This window comes from Xenopus tropicalis, chromosome 7 (genome assembly GCF_000004195.4).
Source record: "Xenopus tropicalis strain Nigerian chromosome 7, UCB_Xtro_10.0, whole genome shotgun sequence".
In the NCBI taxonomy this organism is placed as follows: domain Eukaryota; kingdom Metazoa; phylum Chordata; class Amphibia; order Anura; family Pipidae; genus Xenopus; species Xenopus tropicalis.
In genome coordinates, this window is record NC_030683.2 from 80,919,290 (window position 1) to 80,929,331 (window position 10,042).

The window sequence follows — 10,042 nt, forward strand, 5'->3', positions numbered from 1 at the left end:
AAAAAAATAAAAAAATTAAAGTATATAAAATTAATTACAATATAACGTACTGCTGCCTTGCACTGGTACAACTGGTGTGTTTGCCTCAGACAGACTACTATAGTTTATATAAACAAATCCATGGGGGCAGCCATTCAAAGGAGAAAAGGCACAGGTTACTAAGAAATAAGAGATAAAGCCCCATTATATTCTACAGAGCTAATCTGTTATCTGCTATGTCACCTGTGCCTTTTCTCCTTTTTGCAACTTGAATGGCTGCCCCCATAGCTACACAGCAGCTTGTTTATATAAACTACAGTAGCATTTCTGTAGTAAACACACCAGTGTTACCACGGCAGAGCAACAGTACATTATATTTTAGTTACTTTATAACACTATAAATTTTAGTGTTACTGTTAAGCTGGCCATACACACTGTAAGGAGGCCCGGGCGCCTAGGGACAGTGTGCGCCTACGTGGGGACCAGCGCGCCCGGGCCTCCTTACACACACACCGATAATATTGTACGAAAACTCGTTTCGCACGATATTCGGTGCGTGTATGGAAACTCGGCGAGGTGACCGATATCGCAGAAGGCTGCAAATATCGGTCAACTCACCGATCTGGCGGGTTAAAAGATTTTGATCAGGTGCCATTGAAAGTGCCCAAGCAAAATCTATGTTCAGGGCTGAATCAGCAGAAGGAGGTAGAAATCCTATTGGTTCTACCTCCATATCTGATGATTCAGCCCTGAACGTCAGTGGAGTGTTGGAACGATGGGAGCCAATGCACTCCTAGCCCTGATAAGATTTTTAAACCTGCCCAATCAACATCTGAGTGATTTATAGCCAGGAATCAGTCATGTAGGCTCAATCAAGGGCCCCATAGATGGACCAAAAGGCTGCCAACTTGGTACGTCGGCAGCTTTTATCAGTCCATGTATGGCCACCTTTAATCTGTGGATTCTGTACAGTTACCTCCACTAGGGAGACTCTCTTCTATGTACATGTACCACTGGATTGCTTTCTGGGATTGCTTTCTGGGAGTGGGCTGTTCCCCTTTTGGGTTGCAACTGGTGCTTGCTCCCTCTCCCCCTAAACTCCTTCTTTCCTGGAGAGCAATAAGTTTCCTGTTTGAACCCTGATAATAAAGTGTTGTGTGTCCCATTAATGTTTGTTTTCTACACATTGCACTGTAACAAAAAAGAAAGGAAGGAAAACTAATGACAAATGATTTAGAAATGTACCTAACAAACCAACGAAACACCTGTTTATTGTACACAAGCTTCTCAGAAATGGCACGTGTATTACCTTATTTTAAAAACCTTGTCACAGTGTCACAGACTAGGGACAATGTGAATCTGTTAGTAGTGGTAGTTAGTTATGTTCAGGCTCAGTTATAAAGTCACTTGCAATACAGTTTACTTGTCTTTTGTTGATTTTAATGTAGTATTACTTACATACCCGTGTCACCAGGAAACAGCAACCTTTTTTTAAAAACACAAACAAGAGCTGCTATTGATGTCACATATTTTCCAGATTCGCTGGCACACCAGCTATTTAATCTGATTATCCCAGGGTTTGTAGTGAACTTTTAACCAGACCTAGTACCATTTTGCAAAAACTGGAATGTTCAGATGCACTTAGTCGCGCTGCGACAAATCTCCGTTGTAACGGGCGATTTGCCGAAGTTTCCTCTCAAGGTAACTTTGGCGACTTCAGAAAATCGCGGCACCATGTATGCCATCCCACTAGCGATTTACATTCTAGCCGGTGGGATGGCATTGCGGGGAGATTAGTCGCCCTTGACAACAGAGATTTGTCGCGGCGAGACTAATCTCCCCGTGTCATGGCCCTAAAGGCTCAATGGCCTTCTCTGACAAAATCACTGTATTATAATAAGGCCTCAAACACATACAATAGTGCAACATTGTATAACAGAAGGTTTCCAGGATAAATGATGCCCTCCACAGGATTTTTTATGAAATTACTTTAATAATTAAATTAAATATGGCCCTTAATATTATTATTCTTTAATATATGGTGCTGGCATATATCACTTACCATAAATTATGAATCATTTACACAGCCCCTTGGCCCAGTGGAGCTTACAGTCAAAGGTTCTTACCACATTAACGAATACTACTGGTCAGTTTTCATCACTGACCTAGTACCTAGTACATGGAGGAAACCCATGCAATCACAAAGAAAACATACAAGCTCATTGAAGATGCCCTGGCTGTTATTGAACCTATGACTAGCTACTTGAGAAAAATACCCCAGCAGGTCCCAAAATAAAGAGGAGATTTTTAAGTGACAATTATTAATTCCTTTTATAGGCTATCATACATACATACTCAAGGTCTGCTCTAAGCCACTCAATCAATTAAACCACATTTAAAGCAGCTTGATAAGCTTTTGCTCACCACTTCAAAAAATTGGTCCAGATGCCTTACCCTGGACCCATCACTCAGGGATTTTTCCATGATTAGCTATTTAAAAATCACACAAGTCAAAGTTTTTCAGGGCCACTCACCACGCTGATCCAATCCTCCGGGTGCAGCACCCCAGCCCCGTAGCAATGGGAGACCCAGCAGTCACAAGCACAATTTCATAGAACAGAATTGGTTAAGAAACAAAACTTTATGTCACACCAATTGATGCATGACTGATGTTAAATAAAGCTTTGTTTCTTAACCCCTTCCATTGGTGTTTGAAGTGCACATTCATCTGAGAAATGATTATACATATGGACAACAAGCCGAGAGCATTACTGAACCAGTTTTGGCACGCAAGAAAAAAAATATAATGTAGGAACAGCAGAAAATACAGACTATTGATTAAAAGGTATTTAGCCCATTCACTTGCCATCTACTGACAAAGTGTCTTTATCCCAACCCCCCTTTAAAAGGTGGATCACCTGTCACTATCAGCAGTTATGAGTAAGGTAGTTGTATGTTTAAATTCAACGACCTAAAAACTAAGATTCAGATTAAAATTGTAGGATTAAGTACTTAAATAACAAATCAGTGAATATTCTGAACATAAAATAATTGACAACAATCGTACAAAAGTGAAGTCCCAGAAATGCATTGTAGGTCCCCCAAGGATATTGTCCAAACAATAAATGCAAAGATTTTATTGTTATCCAACTGAAAATTTCCTAACCTGTCCAATCAACCAAACAACCAATTGCCATGGTACAAAAATTATAACACTAAAAAATAAAAATGTTTTAAAATAATTAATATATAATGTACTGTTGCCCTGCACTGGTAAAAGTTGTGTGTTTGCTTCAGAAAGTCTACTGTAGTTAATAGAAATAGCTGTTGTGTAGCCATGGGGGCAGCCATTTAAATTGAAAAAAGGAGAAAAGGCACAGGTTACATAAGAAGATAACAGATAAACTGTGTAGAATACAATGGGAATCTATGCTACTTATCTGTTATCTGCTTAGTAACCTGTGCCTTTTCTCCTTTTTTTTCAATTTAAATGGCTGCCCCCATGGCTACACAGCAGGGTATTTATATAAACTGTAGTAGTGTTTATGAAGCAAACACACAACTTTTACCAGTGCAGGGCAATAGTACATAATATATTAATTATTTTTATACACTTTCATTTTTTGGTGTTACTGTTCCTTTAAGAAGGCACTACCATGAAAGCAGATTTAACAGACACACTAAGGGCTCTGGCACATGGAGAGATTAGTCGCCCGCGACTAATCTCCCCGAAATGCCATCCCATTGGCGAAAATGTAAATTGTTAGTGGGATGGCATACGCGGTGCCGTGGTTTCCCCGAATTCGCGTAAGTTTGCTCTTAAGGCAACTTCCACAATTTTGGGGAAATCGTGGCGCCACGTATGCCATCCCACCGGCGATTTATATTTTCGCTGGTGAGATGGCATTTCGGGGAGATTAGTCGCCCGCGACGTTCAGGGCTGAATTATCCCCTCCTTCTGCCAATTCAGCCTTCAATGGCGCCCAATCAAAATCTTTTAACCTGGCTGATCAACGAGTCGACCGATATTCGCAGCCTTTTCCGATATCAGTTGCCTCGTTGTGCCGCCATACACACATCGAATATCGTACAAAACAAGGTTTCGTACAATAATATTGCTGTGTGTATGGCCAGCTTAAGTCCCAGTACAGCTGAACAGGAACTGGATAAACTGCAGGGTGAATCCTTCTAGCCTATCCGTGTTTAGATGTACAGGGACTTAAACTTTCTGAAGAAAACGATCTGCGGGTAGGCAGTATTAGTCCCAGTACAGTTGCACCACTGGATAGGCTGTGTGTAGAAATCTCACACCACTTTTCTCAGCTCCCTGATCCACTACCTCTGGGCCAACAGGAAATACACTCCTTATTGAAATCTTTCTCAACTGTGTTAAGAGCAGCATTAAGAGTAAATTTCTTATTAAGAGCAGCATTACTATTACTGAACCCTTGCGTGTTGTCTTGTACAATGTATTTAATAACTAGATTTTAGGTTTTTAATATGATCAATTTAAATATGTACCTCTGAACGTGTATCGAACTAAAGGGTCTCATTAATTTTGGTCCATTAAAAGGTATCAATGATAAGACCAATAGAGGCAGCGGGAATTTTTTATGTTGTTTAAATGTTTTTAACTAATTATAGACGTTGAGTATGGAGGGGGAGTGCTGAATGAAAAGTGAAAGTAACTGCCTACCCTATCTCTATAACTAAGGAAAAGAGGTTGGGTAGGCATTATATGATTGACATCTGAGATTTTATATACCTTTCTAACACATTTTGATGCTTTTAGCAAAAAAAAAAAAAATTTGAGTTTCATGTTTTAAAGTGACTTTTAATATACAGCTTTTCATATCTGGGTGAAAGGTCCCGTTTAAGATGAATGACATAATTTTAACTGAAGTAAAATGTTGACTTTTTTCAAATTCATCATCTGAACACCATTTTACTCAAATTTTTTTTACCACTGTACTCACATTTTTTTGTTTTGCCAAGCAGATGGAGAAAAGGCAATTTAATTCTGACAATTTAATTCCAGCTTTTTGAAACTGATGTTATTTACGCCAGCAAAATGGACTTCTGTTACGATTTGTATGAAGAAATGCGGTGCTCCGAATCCACTAGAAGTAGCATTCTGTGTCAGCATGGGGAAGGCACGACCACAGGAAAACCACAGATAACATCCCATCACCAACTGGCCATATACGGACCAATCCTAGCTGCCAAAATTCTGGTCCAGATTTGTAGGAAGGCCACAAAGGATTGGGCCTAGGGCAGCACAAAATAAAGGGCGGCATGCCAGCCAGCCGCTTCTACATTTTGCTGCTTAAGGGCTCTGGCACACGGGGGAGATTAGTCGCCCGCGACAAAACTCCCTGTTCGCGGGCGACTAATCTCCCCGAGTTGCCTACCCCTGCCATCCCACCGGCGAACATGTAAGTCACCGGCGGGATGGCAGACGCGGCGGCACGATTTTGCGCAAATCGCCCCGCCGCGTGTGCCATCGCCGGCGGGATGGAGGGTCATGGCAACTCGGGGAGATTAGTCGCCCGCGAACAGGGAGTTTTGTCGCGGGCGACTAATCTCCCCCGTGTGCCAGAGCCCTAAGTCTCCTGTGTGCTAAGTTCCCAGAACGGAAGAGCACCATACAAGGGAGACTTGGCAAATCCGGGCCTGAGAATACTGTAAGTAGTGTAAGAACTAAACCCAATGTATTATGCTATGTTATCTGCTATTTAACCTGTGCCTATACACACACACACATATATGTATAATACTGAGAGCTAGGAAGCTGCACACCAAAAAACGCTGATGATACTTGGGTGCCTGTGCAGGAAAATAATCATACAGGCATGGAGTGACGGCACACACAGGATTTTCGCACAAGAGTCACAGAGATACAAAATGATCAGAGGTTTTATTATGACCAATTCAAACCACATGTATATATATACAGTCATGGCCAAAATTGTTGGCACCCCAGAAATTTTTCCAGAAAATCAAGTATTTCTCACAGAAAAGTATTGCAGTAACACATGTTCTGCTATACACGTTTATTCCCTTTGTGTGTATTGGAACAGAACAAAAAGAGAGAGGAAAAAAAGCAAATTGGACATAATGTCACACAAAACTCCAAAAATGGGCTGGACAAAATTATTGGCACCCTTTCAAAATTGTGGATAAATAAGATTGTTTCAAACATGTGATGCTCCTTTAAACTCACCTGGGGCAAGTAACAGGTGTGGGCAATATAAAAATCACACCTGAAAGCAGATAAAAAGGAGAGAAGTTCACTTAGTCTTTGCATTGTGTGTCTGAGTGTGCCACACTAAGCATGGACAACAGAAAGAGGAGAAGAGAGCTGTCTGAGAACTTGAGAACCAAAATTATGGAAAAATATCAACAATCTCAAGGTTACATGTCCATTTCCAGGGATCTAGATTTGCCTTTGTCCACAGGGCGCAACATTATCAAGAAGTTTGCAACCCATGGCACTGTAGCTAATCTTCCTGGGCGAGACTACAGTTTGCCAAAAACTGTATACATGTGTGTATAGGCACAGTCAGACTAACTTAAAAGGAGTAACCCTAAATGTTTTATGTATCTATTTCAGTAGCACATCTTGGAAATATGATTTGTGGTACATTTTAGAAAAATCATACAAGTGACAACTGGCAAGCTATATTTTTATAACCTGGGAAACAAAGTCAGAGATTCATCTGGGACAGTCAGCAATAAATTTTGAAAGTAATCAGATTAATGCACCAGATAAATAATATATCATTATTTATTTGGTATAGTTTTTGAATTATTTGCCTTCTTCTTCTTGCAGCTCTTTGCAGCTTTTAAATGGGGGTCACTGACCCCAGCACACAAAAAACTATTGCTTCGTGAGGCTACAGTTTTATTGTTATTGTTACTTTTTGTAACTTTCTTTTCTATTCAGGCAATCTCCTATTCATATTACAGCCTCTCATCCAAACCACTCCCTGGTTTGACCCTAGCAGCCAAATAAGTGCTGAAACGCCAAACTGGAAAGTTCCTGAACTGAAAATGAAATAACTAAAAAACTACAAATAATACAAATTGAAGACCAAATGCATATTGTCTTAGAATATTACTCTCTACATCATACTAAAAGTTAACTCAAAGATTAACAAACCCTTTAATATTCCATCTTGGAAGCAGTAATGCACCTGGAAACAAGTAATTATTACAGCAGGGAAGCAGAGTCAGTGTACATATGGGGAGTGTACCAGTAATTCATCTGGAAAGGAGTCAATATTTTACCTGGAAAGCAAAGTCAATAAAGCACCCAAGATACTAAGTATTATACCCTGAAGGCCATGTCGGAAAGACACCTTTGAAACAGTTGGTAAGGCAACACAGAAGGAGTCATTATGGCACCTCTGAAGCATGCAGTAAAGCTGGCTGTACATGTACCAATCATACAAAACTATGTTTCTAATATCGAAAACCACATGTAGTACAAAACTATGTAACTAATATCCTTAGTACACCTAGGATATAGTGTCCCTATTACACTTGGGTTGTGGATCAGGCAAGTGCAAAATTAATACTCCCTGGAAGCAGAATCAGTTATAGGCCCAGAAAGAGGTTCCTCAGTGCTCTATGATACCTGAGCCTCTCCCTCCTAACTCGTTTCATGCCTCTGGGCACTTCATCAGAAGATGCTCCTGCACCGAATAAATGTTTTCATGTGTGATACTTACTATCGTTTGCATTAGTATATTATCATCTAGGTGTCAGGAAGTATTTTGACCATGTATCAGGTGGCTTACTCCTAAGTATTTGCTTTAATTGATTGCGGAGGTTGTTACAGCGTGGCTGAGAAAATCTTAGTACCAAGTCTAGGAATCAGAGTTAGTCAAGTGTCAGATTGTTTGAAAAGGGAGTAATTCGCCTTGGATAAAGAGTCAGACATCTACACTTGTAAAGCAGTGCCAGAACTACACCTCAGAATCACTGCCAGTATTGAACTGGGTGAGAAACACTAGCACTGGAAGCAGCATCATTGGCACATCTGAAAAGCAGTGTCAGTGCCCAGGAAACAGTGTCAGATGAGCACCAGGAAGGTTATGCACTCCTAGTACGCAGTGGCAGTAGTACAATTAGAGTCTTTACTTCACACCTTTTCTGGACTACATAACACTATATAATATTGTACATAACACTTTTCTTTTACTTAATATAGCTATAAGTTTGTATGTTTACACCCATAATTATTTGAACATTGTCACATTTTTGCACACACTTGCATATTGCACATTTATTGTAAAGGAAAAAAAAAAACCAAAAAAAACAAACCCACAATGTTTACAATGCTGCTTACCCCTCTTCAATAATTGTAATATTGCACTATTCTTGTACTGCACTGTTTATTTATTTAGCTATTATCATCACTGCACTGATTTCGTGTTGCACAGTTCTGTGTTGCACTTTTTTATTCACATTAATATAGTTATGTATATATCTTGTGTATTGCACCTTTTTGATCTAGAAGGATGATATTTCGTCCCAATGTGTACTTGTGAGTATTGTGTTGGGATGACAATAAAACTCTACTTACTTACTTAATTGGCAAGCAGACCTGCCACAAAGTACAAAAGCGGGAGGTGTATGCCTAGGTGAGGTTGTGGTACATTAGTACAACTGGCAGGCAGTGCACACCTGGAAGGCAATGCCATTAGTACAACAAGCAGGCACTGCACACCTGGAAGGCAGTGCCATTAGTACAACAAGCGGGCAGCGCACACCTGGAAGGCAGTGCCTTTAGCACAACATGTGGGCAGCGCACACCTGGAAGGCAGTGCCATTAGTACAACAAGCGGGCAGCGCACACCTGGAAGGCAGTGCCATTAGTACAACAAGCGGGCAGCGCACACCTGGAAGGCAGTGCCATTAATACAACAAGCGGGCAGCGCACACCTGGAAGGCAGTGCCATTAGTACAACAAGTGGGCAGTGCACACCTGGAAGGCAGTGCCTTTAGCACAACAAGCGGACAGTGCACACCTGCAAGGCAGTGCCATTAGTACAACAAGCGGGCACTGCACACCTGGAAGGCAGTGCCATTAGAACAACAAGCGGGCAGCGCACACCTGGAAGGCAGTGCCATTAGTACAACAAGCGGGCAGCGCACTCCTGGAAGGCAATGCCATTAGTACAACAAGCGGGCAGCGCACACCTGGAAGGCAATGCCATTAGTACAACAAGCAGGCAGCGCACACCTGGAAGGCAGTGCCATTAGTACAACAAGCGGGCAGCGCACACCTGGAAGGCAATGCCATTAATACAACTGGCAGGCAGGGCACACCTGGAAGGCAATGCCATTAGTACAACAAGCAGGCAGGGCACACCTGGAAGGCAATGCCATTAATACAACTGGCAGGCAGTGCACACCTGGAAGGCAGTGCCATTTTTACAACTGGCAGGCAGTGCACACCTGGAAGGCAGTGCCATTTTTACAACTGGCAGGCAGTGCACACCTGGAAGGCAGTGCCATTTTTACAACTGGCAGGCAGTATACACTAGGCAAGCAGTACCATTAGTACACCAGGGAGTCAGTGCAACTAGGAGGCGACGATTAAGTTCCAGTAGATCCAGTAAAACCCTGATTTCAGCATCCCATGCCAGGCTAGAGACAACATTACCTTCCTCAGGCTTCTCCTCCTCGGCCTCCCATATCTCGCTCTCTCCAGCCTGCTGTATAGTGTCGCTAGGCTTCCACACTCAAAGCCTGGCAGATGGGGGCAGAGCAGATAAAACAGTCGCCACTGAGGCGAGCCAGGCATCATCCCCTCTCATCCTGCCCCCTTCTCAGGAATACCGGTGTCTGAGGGCATATAAGCAGCCTGCTCCTCAAACCCCGTCTCAGACTTGGCCGCTGGGCTGCAAAGGATATATTAATCTGTGCCCCCTGGGTTCCTTTCCCGATCCCCCAGAGCAGCTTTAATCCCCCCCACGTTCCTTTCCTCTCGGTACAGAGAAGACACAGGATCCTCCAGCCACTTAGGCTGCCCGCTGTCAAAATAAGAGCCTCC

General features: G+C 42.1%; 1 protein-coding gene across 1 annotated transcript in view; it reads right to left on the minus strand.

Annotated features, from left to right (window-relative positions):
• The window catches only part of bcl9l (B cell CLL/lymphoma 9 like), a 29,974-nt gene extending 19,936 nt beyond the window's left edge, over positions 1-10,038 (minus strand). Inside the window, exon 1 of the mRNA XM_002932924.5 lies at positions 9,653-10,038. The gene's annotated coding sequence lies outside the window, so the exon portion shown is untranslated. The remainder of the gene's footprint in view (positions 1-9,652) is intronic.
• Positions 10,039-10,042: the final 4 nt, after the last annotated feature.